The sequence below is a fragment of the Dasypus novemcinctus genome, chromosome 2, assembly GCF_030445035.2.
Source record: "Dasypus novemcinctus isolate mDasNov1 chromosome 2, mDasNov1.1.hap2, whole genome shotgun sequence".
NCBI lineage: Eukaryota > Metazoa > Chordata > Mammalia > Cingulata > Dasypodidae > Dasypus > Dasypus novemcinctus.
Genome location: NC_080674.1, coordinates 200,728,595 through 200,749,645, shown reverse-complemented (window position 1 = coordinate 200,749,645; position 21,051 = coordinate 200,728,595). Strand labels below are relative to the sequence as shown.

At 57.4% G+C, this 21,051-nt stretch overlaps 1 long non-coding RNA gene across 1 annotated transcript; it reads left to right on the top strand.

Annotated features, from left to right (window-relative positions):
* The first annotated feature begins 5,413 nt into the window (after positions 1 to 5,413).
* On the top strand, positions 5,414 to 8,845 carry LOC131280276 (uncharacterized). The gene is made up of 4 exons (XR_009187789.2): positions 5,414 to 5,506; positions 6,323 to 6,521; positions 7,622 to 7,753; positions 8,565 to 8,845. It is a non-coding gene; the product is annotated as an uncharacterized lncRNA (long non-coding RNA).
* The last annotated feature ends 12,206 nt before the right edge of the window (positions 8,846 to 21,051 follow it).

Here is a 21,051-nt window from a genome sequence, read left to right as displayed (position 1 = left end):
AAGGTGGACATTGAGCTGATGCATGGAGACAACAGCCAGTGAGGGACCACTGCCATGACCCAGAGGGGAGAATGGGTTCTGCCCCAGGATGCTGTCTGTGAAGGCATGAGCAGGGCCCAGATCCTGGATGGATGTGAAGATGGGACCAGCCCTGCCCCACAGCAGAGAGGCTGCAGGGCTCCCACGGTGCACAGCTGCTTGGGCTGCACTCTTCCTGTGGCCAGGAACTGTGGTGCTTGTATTAAGCTGTCACTGATTGACCATTGACCTAAGCCTTGTCTGCACCTGGGCACTTGTAGTAAACCCCTGCTGTACTATAGGCCCTGCTGACCATACATCCTGGAGTCCAGGGCATCCTGCTGGGCCATAGGGTGTCATCCACCCTCCTCTCAGTCATGTGGGCTTGGAATGGACATTGTGTGCTCTGCCTGGGTGTTCACTGCTATCCAGAGGTGTCCTGGAGGGGCAGGGGCATTACAGGGGCCCTCCCCAAGGTCAAGCCTTCTCGTGATTGGGAGGGAAATGGGACAGAGAGAGACCCCAATGTCAGTCCACAGCCCCTCTGCTGCATCATGCCATTGTCTCCGGTGCCCAGGAAGCTCATAGCAGTTGTTTGGTCTGAGGACCCAGGAGACAAGTTTCAGCCCACAGGGTAGGATAACACCCTGAAGACAGAGGTGCAGGTTCTTGCAGGCGATGGAGTGAGGAATGATTGGATACATTTGCTCATTTCATGGAGTCTCTCCGGGGATCAAGAGAAGACAGGCAGGCCCCTGTAGACCCAGTCCTGTGCAGTGGTGGCTGCGCTGTTGGGAGCCGGTTCCAGGATGCATACTCTGAGGCTTTCCATTTTTTCCCTCTTTTTTTTTTCAATTTTTAATTATAATTTCCTTAAAACATAAAGAAATCACACAAAATATTAAAAAACATAAGTTCACAGATACCCTATCCCCATTCCCTTCCCACCCCACCCCCACTCCTTCCTCATCAATATCCCCTTTCCTTAGAAAGGCACATTCATTGCATTTGGGGTATACACCCTGGAGCACTGCCAGGCCCCACGGTCCATAACTTACACTGTGGTTCCTGCTCTCCCCCAGGCCATCCAGTGGTTTATTATAGGATAAAAAATGTCCTGCATCTGTCCCTTCAATATATGTCAGGATGACACCAAGACCAGAAACTGCTCCCACGTAACACTTTTCTTCTCACTCCTGCCCTCAGTAACTGACATGGCCACTGTCTCCACAACAATGATTAAACCCTGCGGTGGGGTGGGAATAGAATGAGGTCAGGTCCTAGATGTGTGGGGGACTGTGACCAAGGGAGGAGGAAGGCTAGGACTCACCACGTGGCTGGCCCAGGAGACTCAGTCCAGGGATTGGCAGGTGGAGCATGAAGGCTTGGTGGGGGGGCGGACATGGTGCAGTAGGGGGATAAGCAAAGAAGGAGCAGACACATGCGGTGCCAGGTGCCCAAAGACAGGGAGCTGAGAGAGTAGAGGGAGCCAATGGAGCAGAGGGAGCAGAGGGAGCAGAGGGAGCAGAGCAAAAGTGCTGGATAAGAAAGAGGGTGTTGGGCCTGCAGTCACCAGGGTGGTCCTGACTAATCAGTCTAGCAGTACTGAGGCCTGAAGGTGGCCAAAGCAGGGGAAGGAGCACCACGAGCCTCCACCAGGACCACCGTGCTCCAGGGTGGAATGCTATCCTTGGGCCCGGGACCGAGCAATCGCTGGGCGCATGGCCTGTCCAGGAAGTGAGCCTGCAGGCCTGGCCAATTCCTGCTCAGCCCGTGCTTTCCTTCTGGTTCCTGGCATGCCCACTGCCCAAGGGCCTGGGTTCCCAGGGGCAGTGGAGCACCAGGCTTGGTGGTCCGCAGGCACGGGGTCATGGGGCTGGAGCAGTGGAGGAGACAGCGGCGGTGAAGGGCAGTGGGAGGCATGGGATTCTGGGCATGGTGCCAGCACCGTGAACAACCAGCAGCAGCTGGCCGCCCTTGGCTTTCGGGCGGGCCCCATCCTGGGTTTCGGCTTGGTCCAGCCCTGCATCCACTCCGTTGGTGAGGTGCTGGAGCTGGAGCACAAGCCACTGCTGCAGAGATCCACCAACAGGTGAGGGCCATTGATGATGCCATTGTCAACAGCCAGGAGAGGACAGTAAGGCTGTCTGTCCCAGACTCAAAGTGGGCATTGTGGGTCACTTGGCCAGTGCCAAGTCCACACTGGTGCATGCATGCAAACCTGACTGGCCGGATAACCACAATGAGTCTGTGGAAGTTCTGCCCTTCTTGATGACTGTGGCAAGAACCAGATGCTCCAGCTTGGAAACCTCTTCTGCCTATTTTGAATTCCTGCGGTACCATGCCGGGTGTCAATGAAGGAGGGAAAAGCACAAAACAGTCCACATCCTTCAAGAGGACAAAACCCAAGAAGCCAAACACTTGCAGACTGCAATTGCTGTCAATATATATTAGAATTCCATGAAGAAACGAACCAAAGGCATATTTCAGGCATGCATACTGTGGACCCTGGGGTGTTTATGTCCACTCCAGCTCTCAATCAAGATGGGGCTTAGAACCCACATGGCTGATGGAGGATTCTCCTGCTTGCAGGTGTTGTCACTATTGATTTCCTGCTATGGGGATGACCATCTTCTCCACCCTCTTAGGTGACCTGGGGAAATGAAGTGGACCAGAGAGTGGGTGTCGCAACAGTGCTGCGGTTCATGTCCCAGCTGGCACGGGGCCTGTCCAGAGATTGAAATCTCCTGAGTGTGCACAAATCCGCAGTGCCAGACTCAGCTTCGGCCAAAGGGACAGAAGAGGCTTGTGTAGGGAGGTCCCACCTGAATCCGACTCCACCCCATGCAGGAGCACGTATCCCAAAGTAGGGCCCACTGGCTGGGCACCGAAGCCCAGAGCCAACTGCCATCGGCGTAGACCTGGGTGTCCCCGCAGCTCTCAGAAGCACTCGCGCCCGGGGCTTGATCGACTAGGCAGCTGCGCCTCCTCGGCGAGCAGGTGTTTCTGCTTTAGTTTCAAAATCTTGACAGCAGACCTGATGAATTGCCTACTGTGGTAGCTTGGAATGACCATCAATAGGGAATTCACCTGTTTGTATGGCGTGCCCCGGTAGAGCAAAATGTGCTTAAGAGGATGAGTTCTTTTTTTTTTTTTTTCCCCCATTCACCCATTGCTATGAATCGCGTCAAATCCAAAACAACCCATACGACCACTTTGAACGGTCACGATGGCTGCTTCTGGTGTACCTCGTGCCCGGAACACGTGGGCCTGTAAACCCACTTGACTGCCAAGCAGGTGAGCGGGAATGATTTCCGTGGACAAGTCTCACAGCCCAATATGTAAGCAGCTTCGTTGTGGGTCCCCCGAACCCGGAGAAGAGAAAAATGCTCATTCGCAGGGTACCAGAATGGAGGGCGAGAGGAGAAAGGGCAGGCTCATTGCTGAGAGTCTTGCGGGCCCTCAGGGGCCCCTCTCGTCCCAGAAAGGACACCCGGAGAAAGAGAGGTCATTGACCAGGAAGAGCGAAGACTCTGAGCCTCTCCTCTCTGGGAGACAGGCCTCTCCAGGCATGGCAGGGAGCCAAGGCAGAAGCCCTCAGGCACCCGGGGGGGTGGGTGGGGGAAGGCCTTGTTTCCCCTGGCGAAAGGTGGAGGTGAGAGCGATGGCAGACAGCATGTCTGTGACAATTGCCGGGGGAGAGACCTGCAGGGCAACACCGGCCCTAGGTAGGCCCCCGCTGGACAAGGCCTCCGGGAGGGGACTTTGGTGGGCGAGGGAACCCCCTCTGAAGAGGTACCCGGCAGCCTGGCCCAAGCCAGCGTCTCGGCCTGGACCAGAGGAGCTCTCTCGGAGGGAGAGAGGGTCTCCCATCAGCCCCAGGTCTGGCCCAGGGGTCCCCTCCCCCACAGCCCCTTCGGGCAAGGGGCCCAGCCCCTCCCCCTGCCTTCCCCGCAGGCCCCCTGCCCTCCAGCAGGTGTGAGGGAGGAACATTTCTTATCCAACAGTGGCCCCTAGCGGTGGTAGTTTTGCGCTCTGTCTTGCGGCCAGCGAGCCGCTTTCCCGTTCCTGGAGCTGCTTCCATCTCTTTCCCTTCTCCTCATCCACAGACGAGAAAGCAACTGTCTGGGACACAATAGCAGAGGTTCTCTTCTGGCCCGGCCCCCACCCAGCAGGCTCCCCCCACGTCAGCGACCCCTCTCCACCCCGTGGCCTCTTCGTGGCTTTCGCTGGGAACATTTGGGAACCGCGCTCCCCTGCAGCGCACGAGTTTTCCCGGCAGTCGACACGCTCCCGGAAGTGCACTCGGTGGGTTTCGGCAGGACGCGTAATGGCCGCATCTGTCCCGGCACTACCGCGGGGGACAACTCCCGATTGGAGAAAACGCCCCCTCCTCACGACTGCCGACTGTCTCCGCACTCCCCGCCTCCCGCACCTCGCGCCTGCGGCACTCCCCCCACCCCCCCCGCCCAGCGCCCCTGGGCCCCCCACACTGCAGTCTGTCTTCTGCAGAGCGAAGAGGCGGGGCGGGTGGGGGCGGGGCGAGTCTTCCGGGGGCGGGGGAGGGGCGCCTGCGCGCCAGGGCGGGCGCGCCGGGCGCCTGGGACCCGGCAGGGAGCCGGGAGCGGGGAGCGGGGTAGAGCGGCGCGAGAGACGCACAGCGCGGGCGGCACCCCCGCGCCCACCTCAGGGCGCCCCGAGAAGAGTGGGCGGGGCGGAGGCAGCGGGTGCAGCCAGAGGGGGCTTTGATCCCAGAGGGCTGTGGGGGACGGGTCTCCCGCTGGCAGGTGTCGGGCACTATTGCCTCCTGCTGTGGGGAGGACCATCTTCTCCTCCCTCTTAGCGGACCTGGGCAAGTCCAACGGACCGGAGCGTGGGTGTTGTAAACGTGCTGAGGCTCAGGTCCCAGCTGGCACGGGGCCTGTCCGGAGATTCAAGTCTCCTGAGCGTGCACAAAACCCCAGTGCCAGACTCAGCTTCGGCCAAAGGGACAGAGAGGCTTGTGTAGGGAGGTCCCACCTGAATCCGACTCCACCCCATGCAGGAGCACGTATCCCAAAGTAGGGCCCACTGGCCGGGCACCGAAGCCCAGAGCCACCTGCCATCGGCTTAGACCTGGGTGTCCCCGCAGCTCTCGGGAGCACCAGCGCCGGTGGCTTGATCGACTAGCCAGCTGCGCCTCCTCGGCGAGCAGGTGTATCTGCTTTAGTTTGGAAATCTTGACAGCAGACCTGATGAATTGCCTACTGTGGTAGCTTGGAATGACCATCAATAGGGAAGTCACCTGTTTGTATGGCGTGCCCCGGTCGAGCAAAATGTGCTTAAGAGGATGAGTTCTTTTTTTTTTTTCCCCCATTCACCGATCGCTATGACTCGCGTCAAATCCGAAAGAACCCATACGACCGCTTTGGACGGTCACGATGGCTGCTTCTGGTGTACCTCGTGCCCGGAACACGTGGGCCTGTAAACCCACTTGACTGCCAAGCAGGTGAGTGGGAATGATTTCCGTGGACAAGTCTCACAGCCCAATATGTAAGCAGCTTCGTTGTGGGTCCCCCGAAACCGGAGAAGAGAAAAATGCTCATTCGCAGGGTACCGGAATGGAGGGCGAGAGGAGAAAGGGCAGGCTCATTGCTGAGAGTCTTGCGGGCCCTCAGGGGCCCCTCTCGTCCCAGAAAGGACACCCGGAGAAAGAGAGGTCATTGACCAGGAAGAGCGAAGACTCTGAGCCTCTCCTCTCTGGGAGACAGGCCTCTCCAGGCATGGCAGGGAGCCAAGGCAGAAGCCCTCAGGCACCCGGGGGGGGGGGGGTGGGTGGGGGACGGCCTATTTCCCCTGGCGAAAGGTGGAGGTGAGAGCGATGGCAGACAGCGTGTCTGTGACAATTGCCGGGGGAGAGACCTGCAGGGCAACACCGGCCCTAGGTAGGCCCTCGCTGGACAAGGCCTCCGGGAGGGGACTTTGGTGGGCGAGGGAATCCCTCTGAAGAGGTACCCGGCAGCCTGGCCCAAGCCAGCGTCTCGGCCTGGACCAGAGGAGCTCTCTCGGATGGAGAGAGGGTCTCCCATCAGCCCCAGGTCTGGCCCAGGGGTCCCCTCCCCCACAGCCCCTTCGGGCAAGGGGCCCAGCCCCTCCCCCTGCCTTCCCCGCAGGCCCCCTGCCCTCCAGCAGGTGTGAGGGAGGAACATTTCTTATCCAATAGTGGCCCCTAGCGGTGGTAATTTTGCGCTCTGTCTTGCGGCCAGCGAGCCGCTTTCCCGTTCCTGAAACTGCTTCCGTCTCTTTCCCTTCTCCTCATCCATAGACGAGAAAGCAACTGTCCGGGACACAATAGCAGAGGTTCTCTTCTGGCCCGGCCCCCACCCAGCAGGCTCCCCCCACGTCAGCGACCCCTTTCCACCCCGTGGCCTCTTCGTGGCTTCCAGTGGGTACATTTGGGAACCCCGCTCCCCCGCAGCGCACGAATTTTCCCGGCAGTCGACACGCTCCCGGAAGTGCACTCGGTGGGTTTCGGCAGGACGCGTAATGGCCGCATCTGTCCGGGGACTACCGCGGGGGACAACTCCCGATTGGAGAAAACGCCCCCTCCTCACGACTGCCGACTGTCTCCGCACTCCCCGCCTCCCGCACCTCACGCCAGCGGCTCTCCCCACAACCCCCACCCCCTCCTGCCCAGCCCCCCTGGGCACCCCACACTGCAGTCTGCCTTCTGAAGCCAAGAGACGGGGCGGGCCGGGACGGGCGGGGGCGGGGCGAGACTTCTGGGGCGGGGGAAGGGCGCGTGCGTGCCGGGGCGGGGGCGCCTTGCGCCTGGGACCCGGCCCGGACGGGCGGACGGACGGCAGGGAGCGGGGAGCGAGGGAGCGGGGAGCGGGGAGCGGGATAGGGCGGCGCGAGACGCACAGCGCGGGCGGCACTCCCGCGCCCACCGCTGAGCGCCCCAGAAGACTGGGCGGGATGGAGGCAGCTGGTGCAGCCAGAGGGGGCTTAGATCCCACAGGGCTGTGGGGGGCGGGTCTCCCGCTGGCAGGTGTCGGCACTATTGCCTCCTGCTGTGGAGTGGACCATCTTCTCCTCTCTCTTAGCTGACCTGGTGGAGTTCAGTGGACCGGAGTGTGGGTGTTGCCACCGTGCTGACGCTCAAGTCCCAGCTGGCACGGGGTCTGTCCAGAGATTAAAGTCTCCTGAGCGTGCACAAAACCCCAGTGCCAGAGTCAGCTTCGGCCAAAGGGATAGAAGAGGCGTGTTTAGGGAGGTCCCACCTGAATCCGACTCCACCCCATGCAGGAGCACGTATCCCAAAGTAGGGCCCACTGGCTGGGCACCGAGGCCTGAGGCACCTGCCATCGGCCTAGACATGGGCGTACCCGCAGCTCTCAGGTCACCAGCGCCGGTGGCTTGATCGACTAGCCAGCTGCGCCTCCTCAGCGAGCAGGTGTATCTGCTTTAGTTTGGAAATGCTGACAGCAGACCTGGTGAATTGCCTGCTCTGGTAGTTTGGAACGACAATCAATAGGGAAATCGCCTGGATGCATGGCGTGCCCCGGCAGAACAAAATGTGTTTAAGAGGATGAGTTCTTCTTCTTTTTTTTTTCTTCCCCAGACACCGATCGTTATGACTCGCGTCGAATCCGAAAGAACCCATACGACCGCTTTGGACGGTCACGATGGCTGCTTCTGGTGTACCTCGTGCCCGGAACACGTGGGCCTGTAAACCCACTTGACTGCCAAGCAGGTGAGCGGGAATGATTTCCGTGGACAAGTCTCACAGCCCAATATGTAATCAGCTTCGTTGTGGGTCCCCCGACCCGGAGAAGAGAAAAATGCTCATTCGCAGGGTACCGGAATGGAGGGCGAGAGGAGAAAGGGCAGGCTCATTGCTGAGAGTCTTGCGGGCCCTCAGGGGCCCCTCTCGTCCCAGAAAGGACACCCGGAGAAAGAGAGGTCATTGACCAGGAAGAGCGAAGACTCTGAGCCTCTCCTCTCTGGGAGACAGGCCTCTCCAGGCATGGCAGGGAGCCAAGGCAGAAGCCCTCAGGCACCCGGGGGGGTGGGTGGGGGAAGGCCTTGTTTCCCCTGGCGAAAGGTGGAGGTGAGAGCGATGGCAGACAGCGTGTCTGTGACAATTGCCGGGGGAGAGACCTGCAGGGCAACACCGGCCCTAGGTAGGCCCCCGCTGGACAAGGCCTCCGGGAGGGGACTTTGGTGGGCGAGGGAACCCCCTCTGAAGAGGTACCCGGCAGCCTGGCCCAAGCCAGCGTCTCGGCCTGGACCAGAGGAGCTCTCTCGGAGGGAGAGAGGGTCTCCCATCAGCCCCAGGTCTGGCCCAGGGGTCCCCTCCCCCACAGCCCCTTCGGGCAAGGGGCCCAGCCCCTCCCCCTGCCTTCCCCGCAGGCCCCCTGCCCTCCAGCAGGTGTGAGGGAGGAACATTTCTTATCCAAAAGTGGCCCCTAGCGGTGGTAGTTTTGCGCTCTGTCTTGCGGCCAGCGAGCCGCTTTCCCGTTCCTGGAGCTGCTTCCGTCTCTTTCCCTTCTCCTCATCCACAGACGAGAAAGCAACTGTCCGGGACACAATAGCAGAGGTTCTCTTCTGGCCCGGCCCCCACCCAGCAGGCTCCCCCCACGTCAGCGACCCCTCTCCACCCCGTGGCCTCTTCGTGGCTTTCGCTGGGAACATTTGGGAACCGCGCTCCCCTGCAGCGCACGAGTTTTCCTGGCAGTCGACACGCTCCCGGAAGTGCACTCGGTGGGTTTCGGCAGGACGCGTAATGGCCGCATCTGTCCCGGCACTACCGCGGGGGACAACTCCCGATTGGAGAAAACGCCCCCTCCTCACGACTGCCGACTGTCTCCGCACTCCCCGCCTCCCGCACCTCGCGCCTGCGGCACTCCCCCCACCCCCCCGCTCAGCGCCCCTGGGCCCCCCACACTGCAGTTTGTCTTCTGCAGAGCGAAGAGGCGGGGCGGGTGGGGGCGGGGCGAGTCTTCCGGGGGCGGGGGAGGGGCGCCTGCGCGCCGGGCGCCTGGGACCCGGCAGGGAGCCGGGAGCGGGGAGCGGGGTAGAGCGGCGCGAGAGACGCACAGCGCGGGCGGCACCCCCGCGCCCACCTCAGGGCGCCCCGAGAAGAGTGGGCGGGGCGGAGGCAGCGGGTGCAGCCAGAGGGGGCTTTGATCCCAGAGGGCTGTGGGGGACGGGTCTCCCGCTGGCAGGTGTCGGGCACTATTGCCTCCTGCTGTGGGGAGGACCATCTTCTCCTCCCTCTTAGCAGACCTGGGCAAGTCCAACGGACCCGAGCGTGGGTGTTGTAAACGTGCTGAGGCTCAGGTCCCAGCAGGCACGGGGCCTGTCCGGAGATTCAAGTCTCCTGAGCGTGCACAAAACCCCAGTGCCAGACTCAGCTTCGGCCAAAGGGACAGAGAGGCTTGTGTAGGGAGGTCCCACCTGAATCCGACTCCACCCCATGCAGGAGCACGTATCCCAAAGTAGGGCCCACTGGCCGGGCACCGAAGCCCAGAGCCACCTGCCATCGGCTTAGACCTGGGTGTCCCCGCAGCTCTCGGGAGCACCAGCGCCGGTGGCTTGATCGACTAGCCAGCTGCGCCTCCTCGGCGAGCAGGTGTATCTGCTTTAGTTTGGAAATCTTGACAGCAGACCTGATGAATTGCCTACTGTGGTAGCTTGGAATGACCATCAATAGGGAAGTCACCTGTTTGTATGGCGTGCCCCGGTCGAGCAAAATGTGCTTAAGAGGATGAGTTCTTTTTTTTTTTTTTTCCCCATTCACCGATCGCTATGACTCGCGTCAAATCCAAAACAACCCATACGACCGCTTTGGACGGTCACGATGGCTGCTTCTGGTGTACCTCGTGCCCGGAACACGTGGGCCTGTAAACCCACTTGACTGCCAAGCAGGTGAGCGGGAATGATTTCCGTGGACAAGTCTCACAGCCCAATATGTAAGCAGCTTCGTTGTGGGTCCCCCGAAACCGGAGAAGAGAAAAATACTCATTCGCAGGGTACCGGAATGGAGGGCGAGAGGAGAAAGGGCAGGCTCATTGCTGAGAGTCTTGCGGGCCCTCAGGGGCCCCTCTCATCCCAGAAAGGACACCCGGAGAAAGAGAGGTCATTGACCAGGAAGAGCGAAGACTCTGAGCCTCTCCTCTCTGGGAGACAGGCCTCTCCAGGCATGGCAGGGAGCCAAGGCAGAAGCCCTCAGGCACCCGGGGGGGGTGGGGGTGGGTGGGGGAAGGCCTTGTTTCCCCTGGTGAAAGGTGGAGGTGAGAGCGATGGCAGACAGCGTGTCTGTGACAATTGCCGGGGGAGAGACCTGCAGGGCAACACCGGCCCTAGGTAGGCCCCCGCTGGACAAGGCCTCCGGGAGGGGACTTGGGTGGGCGAGGGAACCCCTCTGAAGAGGTACCCGGCAGCCTGGCCCAAGCCAGCGTCTCGGCCTGGACCAGAGGAGCTCTCTCGGAGGGAGAGAGGGTCTCCCATCAGCCCCAGGTCTGGCCCAGGGGTCCCCTCCCCCACAGCCCCTTCGGCAAGGGGCCCAGCCCCTCCCCCTGCCTTCCCCGCAGGCCCCCTGCCCTCCAGCAGGTGTGAGGGAGGAACATTTCTTATCCAACAGTGGCCCCTAGCGGTGGTAATTTTGCGCTCTGTCTTGCGGCCAGCGAGCCGCTTTCCCGTTCCTGGAGCTGCTTCCGTCTCTTTCCCTTCTCCTCATCCATAGACGAGAAAGCAACTGTCCGGGACACAATAGCAGAGGTTCTCTTCTGGCCCGGCCCCCACCCAGCAGGCTCCCCCCACGTCAGCGACCCCTTTCCACCCCGTGGCCTCTTCGTGGCTTCCGGTGGGTACATTTGGGAACCCCGCTCCCCCGCAGCGCACGAATTTTCCCGGCAGTCGACACGCTCCCGGAAGTGCACTCGGTGGGTTTCGGCAGGACGCATAATGGCCGCATCTGTCCGGGCACTACCGCGGGGGACAACTCCCGATTGGAGAAAACGCCCCCTCCTCACGACTGCCGACTGTCTCCGCACTCCCCGCCTCCCGCACCTCACGCCAGCGGCTCTCCCCACAACCCCCACCCCCTCCTGCCCAGCCCCCCTGGGCACCCCACACTGCAGTCTGCCTTCTGAAGCCAAGAGGCGGGGCGGGCCGGGACGGGCGGGGGCGGGGCGAGACTTCTGGGGGCGGGGGCGCCTTGCGCCTGGGACCCGGCCCGGACGGGCGGACGGACGGCAGGGAGCGGGGAGCGGGGAGCGGGATAGGGCGGCGCGAGACGCACAGCGCGGGCGGCACTCCCGCGCCCACCGCTGGGCGCCCCAGAAGACTGGGCGGGATGGAGGCAGCTGGTGCAGCCAGAGGGGGCTTAGATCCCACAGGGCTGTGGGGGGCGGGTCTCCCGCTGGCAGGCGTCGGCACTATTGCCTCCTGCTGTGGAGTGGACCATCTTCTCCTCTCTCTTAGCTGACCTGGTGGAGTTCAGTGGACCGGAGTGTGGGTGTTGCCACCGTGCTGACGCTCAAGTCCCAGCTGGCACGGGGTCTGTCCAGAGATTAAAGTCTCCTGAGCGTGCACAAAACCCCAGTGCCAGAGTCAGCTTCGGCCAAAGGGATAGAAGAGGCGTGTTTAGGGAGGTCCCACCTGAATCCGACTCCACCCCATGCAGGAGCACGTATCCCAAAGTAGGGCCCACTGGCTGGGCACCGAGGCCTGAGGCACCTGCCATCGGCCTAGACATGGGCGTACCCGCAGCTCTCAGGTCACCAGCGCCGGTGGCTTGATCGACTAGCCAGCTGCGCCTCCTCGGCGAGCAGGTGTATCTGCTTTAGTTTGGAAATGCTGACAGCAGACCTGGTGAATTGCCTGCTCTGGTAGTTTGGAACGACAATCAATAGGGAAATCGCCTGGATGCATGGCGTGCCCCGGCAGAACAAAATGTGTTTAAGAGGATGAGTTCTTCTTTTTTTTTTCTTCCCCAGACACCGATCGTTATGACTCGCGTCGAATCCGAAAGAACCCATACGACCGCTTTGGACGGTCACGATGGCTGCTTCTGGTGTACCTCGTGCCCGGAACACGTGGGCCTGTAAACCCACTTGACTGCCAAGCAGGTGAGCGGGAATGATTTCCGTGGACAAGTCTCACAGCCCAATATGTAAGCAGCTTCGTTGTGGGTCCCCCGAAACCGGAGAAGAGAAAAATACTCATTCGCAGGGTACCGGAATGGAGGGCGAGAGGAGAAAGGGCAGGCTCATTGCTGAGAGTCTTGCGGGCCCTCAGGGGCCCCTCTCATCCCAGAAAGGACACCCGGAGAAAGAGAGGTCATTGACCAGGAAGAGCGAAGACTCTGAGCCTCTCCTCACTGGGAGACAGGCCTCTCCAGGCATGGCAGGGAGCCAAGGCAGAAGCCCTCAGGCACCCGGGGGGGGGGGGGGTGGGTGGGGGAAGGCCTTGTTTCCCCTGGCGAAAGGTGGAGGTGAGAGCGATGGCAGACAGCGTGTCTGTGACAATTGCCGGGGGAGAGACCTGCAGGGCAACACCGGCCCTAGGTAGGCCCCCGCTGGACAAGGCCTCCGGGAGGGGACTTTGGTGGGCGAGGGAACCCCTCTGAAGAGGTACCCGGCAGCCTGGCCCAAGCCAGCGTCTCGGCCTGGACCAGAGGAGCTCTCTCGGAGGGAGAGAGGGTCTCCCATCAGCCCCAGGTCTGGCCCAGGGGTCCCCTCCCCAACAGCCCCTTCGGCAAGGGGCCCAGCCCCTCCCCCTGCCTTCCCCGCAGGCCCCCTGCCCTCCAGCAGGTGTGAGGGAGGAACATTTCTTATCCAACAGTGGCCCCTAGCGGTGGTAATTTTGCGCTCTGTCTTGCGGCCAGCGAGCCGCTTTCCCATTCCTGGAGCTGCTTCCGTCTCTTTCCCTTCTCCTCATCCATAGACGAGAAAGCAACTGTCCGGGACACAATAGCAGAGGTTCTCTTCTGGCCCGGCCCCCACCCAGCAGGCTCCCCCCACGTCAGCGACCGCTTTCCACCCCGTGGCCTCTTCGTGGCTTCCGGTGGGTACATTTGGGAACCCCGCTCCCCCGCAGCGCACGAATTTTCCCGGCAGTCGACACGCTCCCGGAAGTGCACTCGGTGGGTTTCGGCAGGACGCGTAATGGCCGCATCTGTCCGGGGACTACCGCGGGGGACAACTCCCGATTGGAGAAAACGCCCCCTCCTCACGACTGCCGACTGTCTCCGCACTCCCCGCCTCCCGCACCTCACGCCAGCGGCTCTCCCCACAACCCCCACCCCCTCCTGCCCAGCCCCCCTGGGCACCCCACACTGCAGTCTGCCTTCTGAAGCCAAGAGGCGGGGCGGGCCGGGACGGGCGGGGGCGGGGCGAGACTTCTGGGGGCGGGGGAAGGGCGCGTGCGTGCCGGGGCGGGGTCGCCTTGCGCCTGGGACCCGGCCCGGACGGGCGGACGGACGGCAGGGAGCGGGGAGCGGGGAGCGGGATAGGGCGGCGCGAGACGCACAGCGCGGGCGGCACTCCCGCGCCCACCGCTGGGCGCCCCAGAAGACTGGGCGGGATGGAGGCAGCTGGTGCAGCCAGAGGGGGCTTAGATCCCACAGGGCTGTGGGGGGCGGGTCTCCCGCTGGCAGGCGTCGGCACTATTGCCTCCTGCTGTGGAGTGGACCATCTTCTCCTCTCTCTTAGCTGACCTGGTGGAGTTCAGTGGACCGGAGTGTGGGTGTTGCCACCGTGCTGACGCTCAAGTCCCAGCTGGCACGGGGTCTGTCCAGAGATTAAAGTCTCCTGAGCGTGCACAAAACCCCAGTGCCAGAGTCAGCTTCGGCCAAAGGGATAGAAGAGGCGTGTTTAGGGAGGTCCCACCTGAATCCGACTCCACCCCATGCAGGAGCACGTATCCCAAAGTAGGGCCCACTGGCTGGGCACCGAGGCCTGAGGCACCTGCCATCGGCCTAGACCTGGGCGTACCCGCAGCTCTCAGGTCACCAGCGCCGGTGGCTTGATCGACTAGCCAGCTGCGCCTCCTCGGCGAGCAGGTGTATCTGCTTTAGTTTGGAAATGCTGACAGCAGACCTGGTGAATTGCCTGCTCTGGTAGTTTGGAACGACAATCAATAGGGAAATCGCCTGGATGCATGGCGTGCCCCGGCAGAACAAAATGTGTTTAAGAGGATGAGTTCTTCTTCTTTTTTTTTTCTTCCCCAGACACCGATCGTTATGACTCGCGTCGAATCCGAAAGAACCCATACGACCGCTTTGGACGGTCACGATGGCTGCTTCTGGTGTACCTCGTGCCCGGAACACGTGGGCCTGTAAACCCACTTGACTGCCAAGCAGGTGAGCGGGAATGATTTCCGTGGACAAGTCTCACAGCCCAATATGTAAGCAGCTTCGTTGTGGGTCCCCCGAACCCGGAGAAGAGAAAAATGCTCATTCGCAGGGTACCGGAATGGAGGGCGAGAGGAGAAAGGGCAGGCTCATTGCTGAGAGTCTTGCGGGCCCTCAGGGGCCCCTCTCGTCCCAGAAAGGACACCCGGAGAAAGAGAGGTCATTGACCAGGAAGAGCGAAGACTCTGAGCCTCTCCTCTCTGGGAGACAGGCCTCTCCAGGCATGGCAGGGAGCCAAGGCAGAAGCCCTCAGGCACCCGGGGGGGTGGGTGGGTGGGGGAAGGCCTTGTTTCCCCTGGCGAAAGGTGGAGGTGAGAGCGATGGCAGACAGCGTGTCTGTGACAATTGCCGGGGGAGAGACCTGCAGGGCAACACCGGCCCTAGGTAGGCCCCCGCTGGACAAGGCCTCCGGGAGGGGACTTGGGTGGGCGAGGGAACCCCTCTGAAGAGGTACCCGGCAGCCTGGCCCAAGCCAGCGTCTCGGCCTGGACCAGAGGAGCTCTCTCGGAGGGAGAGAGGGTCTCCCATCAGCCCCAGGTCTGGCCCAGGGGTCCCCTCCCCCACAGCCCCTTCGGGCAAGGGGCCCAGCCCCTCCCCCTGCCTTCCCCGCAGGCCCCCTGCCCTCCAGCAGGTGTGAGGGAGGAACATTTCTTATCCAACAGTGGCCCCTAGCGGTGGTAGTTTTGCGCTCTGTCTTGCGGCCAGCGAGCCGCTTTCCCGTTCCTGGAGCTGCTTGCGTCTCTTTCCCTTCTCCTCATCCACAGACGAGAAAGCAATTGTCCGGGACACAATAGCAGAGGTTCTCTTCTGGCCCGGCCCCCACCCAGCAGGCTCCCCCCACATCAGCGACCCCTCTCCACCCCGTGGCCTCTTCGTGGCTTTCGGTGGGTACATTTGGGAACCCCGCTTCCCCGCAGCGCACGAGTTTTCCCGGCAGTCGACACGCTCCCGGAAGTGCACTAGGTGGGTTTCGGCAGGACGCGTAATGGCCGCATCTGTCCCGACACTACCGCGGGGGACAACTCCCGATTGGAGAAAACGCCCCCTCCTCACGACTGCCGACTGTCTCCGCACTCCCCGCCTACCGCACCTCGCGCCAGCGGCTCTCCCCACAACCCCCACCCCCTCCCGCCCAGCCCCCCTGGGCACCCCACACTGCAGTCTGCCTTCTGAAGCCAAGAGGCGAGGCGGGCTGGGATGGGTGGGGGCGGGGCGAGACTTCTGGGGGCGGGGGAAGGGCGCGTGCGTGCCGGGGCGGGGGCGCCTTGCGCCTGGGACCCGGCCCGGACGGGCGGACGGAGGGCAGGGAGCGGGGAGCGGGGAGCGGGGTAGGGCGGCGGGAGACGCACTGCGTGGGCGGCACTCCCGCGCCCACCGCTGGGCGCCCCAGAAGTCTGGGCGGGATGGAGGCAGCTGGTGCAGCCAGAGGGGGCTTAGATCCCACAGGGCTGTGGGGGGCGGGTCTCCCGCTGGCAGGTGTCGGCACTATTGCCTCCTGCTGTGGAGTTGACCATCTTCTCCTCTCTCTTCGCTGACCTGGTTTAGTTCAGTGGACTGCAGTGTGGGTGTTGCCACCGTGCTCACGCTCAAGTCTCCAGCTGGCACAGGGTTTGTCCAGAGATTAAAGTCTCCTGAGCGTGCACAAAACCCCAGTGCCAGAGTCAGTTTCGGCCAAAGGGATAAAAGAGGCGTGTGTAGGGAAGTCCCACCTGAATCCGACTCCACCCCATGCAGGAGCACGTATCCCAAAGTAGGGCCTACTGGCTGGGCACTGAAGCCCGAGGTACATGCCATCGGCCTAGACCTGGGCGTACCCGCAGCTCTCAGGAGCACCAGCGCCGGTGGCTTGATCGACTAGCCAGCTGCGCCTCCTCGGCGAGCAGGTGTATCTGCTTTAGTTTCGAAATCTTGACAGCAGACCTGTTGAATTGCCTACTGTGGTAGCTTGGAATGACCATCAATAGGGAAGTCACCTGTTTGTATGGCATGCCCTGGCAGAGCAAAATGTGCAAAGAGGATGAGTTCTTTTTTTTTCCACCCCCAGACACCGATCGCTATGACTCGCGTCAAATCCGAAACAACCCATATGACCGCTTTGGACGGTCACGATGGCTGCTTCTGGTGTACCTCCTGCCTGGAACACGTGGGCCTGTAAGCCCACTTGACCACAGAGCAGGTGAGTGTGAATTATTTCCACGGACAATTCTCACAACCCAATATGTAAGCAGCTTCGATTTTGGTCCCCCGAACCCGGAGAAAAGAAAAATGCTCATTCGCAGGGTACCGGAAAGGAGGGCGAGAGGAGAAAGGGCAGGCTCATTGCTGATTGTTTTGCGGGCCCTCAGGGCCCCTCTCATCCCAGAAAGGACACCCAGAGGAAGAGTTGTCATTGACCAGGAAGAGGTAAGTCTCTGAGCCTCTCCTCTCTGGGAGACAGGCCTCTGCTGGCCTGTCAGGGAGCCAAGGTAGAAGCCCTCAGTCCCCGGGTGTGAAAGGCAAGGCCGGGTAGGCAATGCTGCGTGTCCCATGGTGAAAGGTGGAGGTGACAGAGATGGTAGACAGCATGTCTGTGACCATTGCTGAGGAGAGACCTGCAGGGCAACGTCGGCCCTAGGTAGGCCCCCACTGGACGAGGCCTCCGGGAGGGTACTTTGGTGGGTGACAAAACCCCCTCTGAAGAGGGATCTGGCAGCCTTGCCCAACCCAGCGTCTCTGCCTGGACCAGGGGAGCTCTCGGAGGGAGAGAGGGTCTTCCATCAGCCCAGATCTGGCCCAGGGTTCCCTTTCTCCACAGCCCCTTCTGGAATGGTCTCTGCCTCTCCCCCTACCTTGAATTCCAGCCCCCTGCCCTCCAGCAAGTGTGATGAAGAAACAATTCTTTTCCAACAGTTGCACCTAGTGGTAGTAATTTGGCTCTCACTTTCCGCAGTGAAGCTGCTTTTTCTTTCATTTCTTCTTTTGGCTCTTATTTTCATGATACAGAGATCACAATAAACTTTTCTTTCAAAATTTTAAGATGTTCTCTAATACTCCAGTGTCACTGTCCTTGTAACAGGGTCTGTTGACACCTGGAATGCCATTTCGGAATTTCACAAGGAAGAATATAGTATAAGAAATAGATAATCCTGAGTCAAGTTTTTGTTGAATAAAATATTCTAGTTGTGAATTTGATTTCCTGGGCACTCTCATCTGAGGGCTCTTTAAAAGAAGAATATCTATTGTATTTGCAGTTACCTTGGAACCAGATTTTCCACTGGGAATTCCTGAGTGTGTTGATGTCTTTTAAATCCATGTGCCTGATTAACCTGGGTTCCTTAGGTAGCTTCTGTCCTCCTGCAGGTTCCTCACAGCCTACCTTTTCCCTGCTATTTTGTGTCTTTCATTTCTTCACTTTCTCACCTCCTTTTTTTAGGGACTGCACAGTGGCTGTTTGGCTGCTACTGCCCTCGACGTGTCATGGCATGTGTGGCCAGAACAGGCTCCCGTGACACTGGGTAATTTCAAGCAATCTGGATGCAGCAGGTGAGGAGGCCCTATCCTTTATGTTGTTGGCTGCAGTGAGACCATTGAAAGGGATAGATGATAGGCCATGGCCCATAAGTTTGGGTCTGTTCACCAGGTGTGAATCTTGGGGAATCACACTTTTTCTCAACGTGATATGTATGCCCAAATGTTGAAGGCACTGTTGTCTGACTGAGGTTCTAAGGTAACTACCCAACAGCTAGAACAATTTTTAGATTTTCTCCAGTAGACTTGTCCTTGGTTTCTGGGTGGCAGACAATTGTGATTCTACCCCTGCCACCATCCAATGGCAGCTGTCACAATCATCTTTGGAGGATCAGCAAGTGTTGCAGAAAGGTGCCCCTGTTGGTGCCTTCCCCGTATCATGAGTTCTCCTTCCCTAGTGTCTCCTGTAGCTTTGGTCCCTCCTCTTCTGTCTCCCTACAGGCTGGTAACCAGTGCGCCTTGATGCATGGCTAGGATGTTTCTCAATTTACTCTTTTTCTGCCATAGAACACCCTGATCCCAACAATCCTGGTCAATATGTTACATCTGCATGAACCCATTCCTTTTAAGTTGTTAAAAGAATTGAAATCTGTTTGTAGCACATAGGGACTTACTGCCCTGTTCACTTTATCCTTGATAGAATCAGTAGGGGAAGATCCTCGTTGTCCCAAAGATTGGATGGTTTCAGTTAAAACTTGCTTGAGGAGGGGCAATTATCCTTTATGGAAAAGTGATTGGTTTGAAGAATGCAGTGCTCATGCTGAGCATAATCAGGCTCACAATGTGGCTCTTACCTTGGACATGCTTATGGGCACTGGAGCCTATGAGCCTTTGCAACAAATACAACATTCCACACAGGCAAAAGTGCTAAATAAAGCCCTTGTTAGTGAAATCATGCTTATAAGAAAACTCTCTGTTAAAGTGTTAACAAAGATAAGGAAAATATTCTGGCAGCAACTGTGCAAACCCCTGCTGCCTACATGATAATGTGGTCATGGGCTAGTGGGGGCTGATAGAGTTAAAATCCTGGAAGAGGAGGAAAATATGGCAACACTGGTGTTCTGTTTTCTTTCCATGCTGATTCTGTTTGGGCCTATTTAGCCTGATATAGGCTATGGGTGGGGGCTGTGTGTCTCTTCATAAATAACCCAAGCTGTGAATATCAGATAATAAGAACTGCAGCCCTGCCTTTGGTAACCATGCCAACCACTCTGGTCCTGGAAAAGCAATTAAGTGATATAGGCTCTATAAACTTTGAATATTCAAGAAGGATGCAAACTAAATATGTTAATTCAAGCCTACCTGGAATGTAAGAAATATGTGTTAACTCAAGCTTATCTTGTACTCAAACAAAGCATCATTTGACTCTTCCTCTGCATAAAAAGAACCCAAAAATCTTATTTGGGGCTCAGGGTTTTCAACAAGAGTTCCTGAGCCTGGTCGATTGTTAGTAAATTTTTTCTTCCCAAAATTATTACTGTGCCCTGGCCTTCCGTACACAATTATTGAATCTCTCTGCTTCTGCAACAGGCCAAATTAATAAAATTAGTACAAATTTTTAATCAAGGTGTTAAAAAGAATGTTCAGTTTTGAGTCAATAGCTTACTCCGGAACTTCAAATCTCGGTGTAGTGCAAAAGAGTAGTAACCCAAAAATTTGTGTTAACTGTTTAACAACTAAAAGCTTAACTGCATTTATGCTGCTCAAGTTATCTTAACTCATTGGTGATAAATAATAAAAGTATTTCCAAGAATAAGCTTGCATGTTACAGGCAACAAGATTCCAGAAGAAACCTTAAAAGCAGTAAAATCTAAGATGTGAAATGATGAAAAACTTAAAAACAACTACACCAAAAAAGTAAGAGTTATGAGTCAAATTGTAAATTTTATGTTTCTGTTGGTGTGTTGTATGTAATTGTTTTTGTGTTTATCTGTTTAATGTCAGTATATATTTTAATATCTCTGGGTGGTAAAATGAATTGATAAATAAAAATTTCTACAAAATCTCTATTCAAATGACCAAAAATTAAATAAGCATTTATATTAATACATAAGGTTACATGTTAATGAGATCTCTACCATGATAAAAATGATAAGTCTTGGTTAATGAAATTACTATAAGTCTCTTCATACATAATAGTTCTTGCCTAAATCGAAATGAATAGTTTCTTTTTCTTCACAGGATAAAATAAAAGATATAAAACTTAAATGAATATTTTAAACGGTAAAAAGTTCATGGGAGTGCTGACTAAAATTTAATAAGTTTGCTTGAAAAAGTGGGTTTGTCCTAAAAGAAGATGGCTAGTTTTCATAAGATCAGAATGAATATATACAGGACAGGACTTGAAAACATGTGGCAAATTGTAGAAGCTATTGTGGTAACTTTATGTAAAGGAATGTTTCTGTGAAGGTGAAATTTCTCTTAAAGTAATTATAACCTACATAGTTAAAAAATAATTATAAGAAGTTTGTGAAAGCATTGTTTAAATTTACAGTGTTTAAATAGCTAATTTCAAAGAGTCATTATTAAACATAGACTGAATTAATAATAAAAACAAAAAGTAATGTGAGTAACAGGAAAACATGTAGGCAATCAGCGTTACCTGCCAACTTGTTTCTAGAGGACTGTTTCTACTATTGCATGCTACTAAGTATTTAAAGTGAAGAAATGTTATATTTGCATATAAGCAAACTGAATCATTATTTTAACAAGTTTGTTTAGTGTTGAAAGTAATTGTATGTTTTAAGAAGTTTGCTTGGAGACAGTTTCCAAAATCATTTTGGTAACTTATGTAAAATGTATAGCACAAAATGATTGGTTTTTAAGAAAGAGTAAAATGTGGGACCAAACCTGAATGAATACAGAAAGTGCAGAAGGTTTGTGGAAAAGGAATTTTTATGGTTAAAGTTGAGTAAGATTTGATGGGTCTATCTATAAAGTTTTTTTAAAAAGATTTATTTACTTTATTTATTTCTCTCCCCTTGCCCCCCCCCCCCACCCCGGTTGTCTGTTCTCTGTGTCTGTTTGCTGCATCCTCTTCTTTGTCCGCTTCTGTTGTTGTCAGCACATGGGAATCTGTCTTATTAGCTTTGTTTTAAAGATGCATTCCAGGCTGTTTAATGATT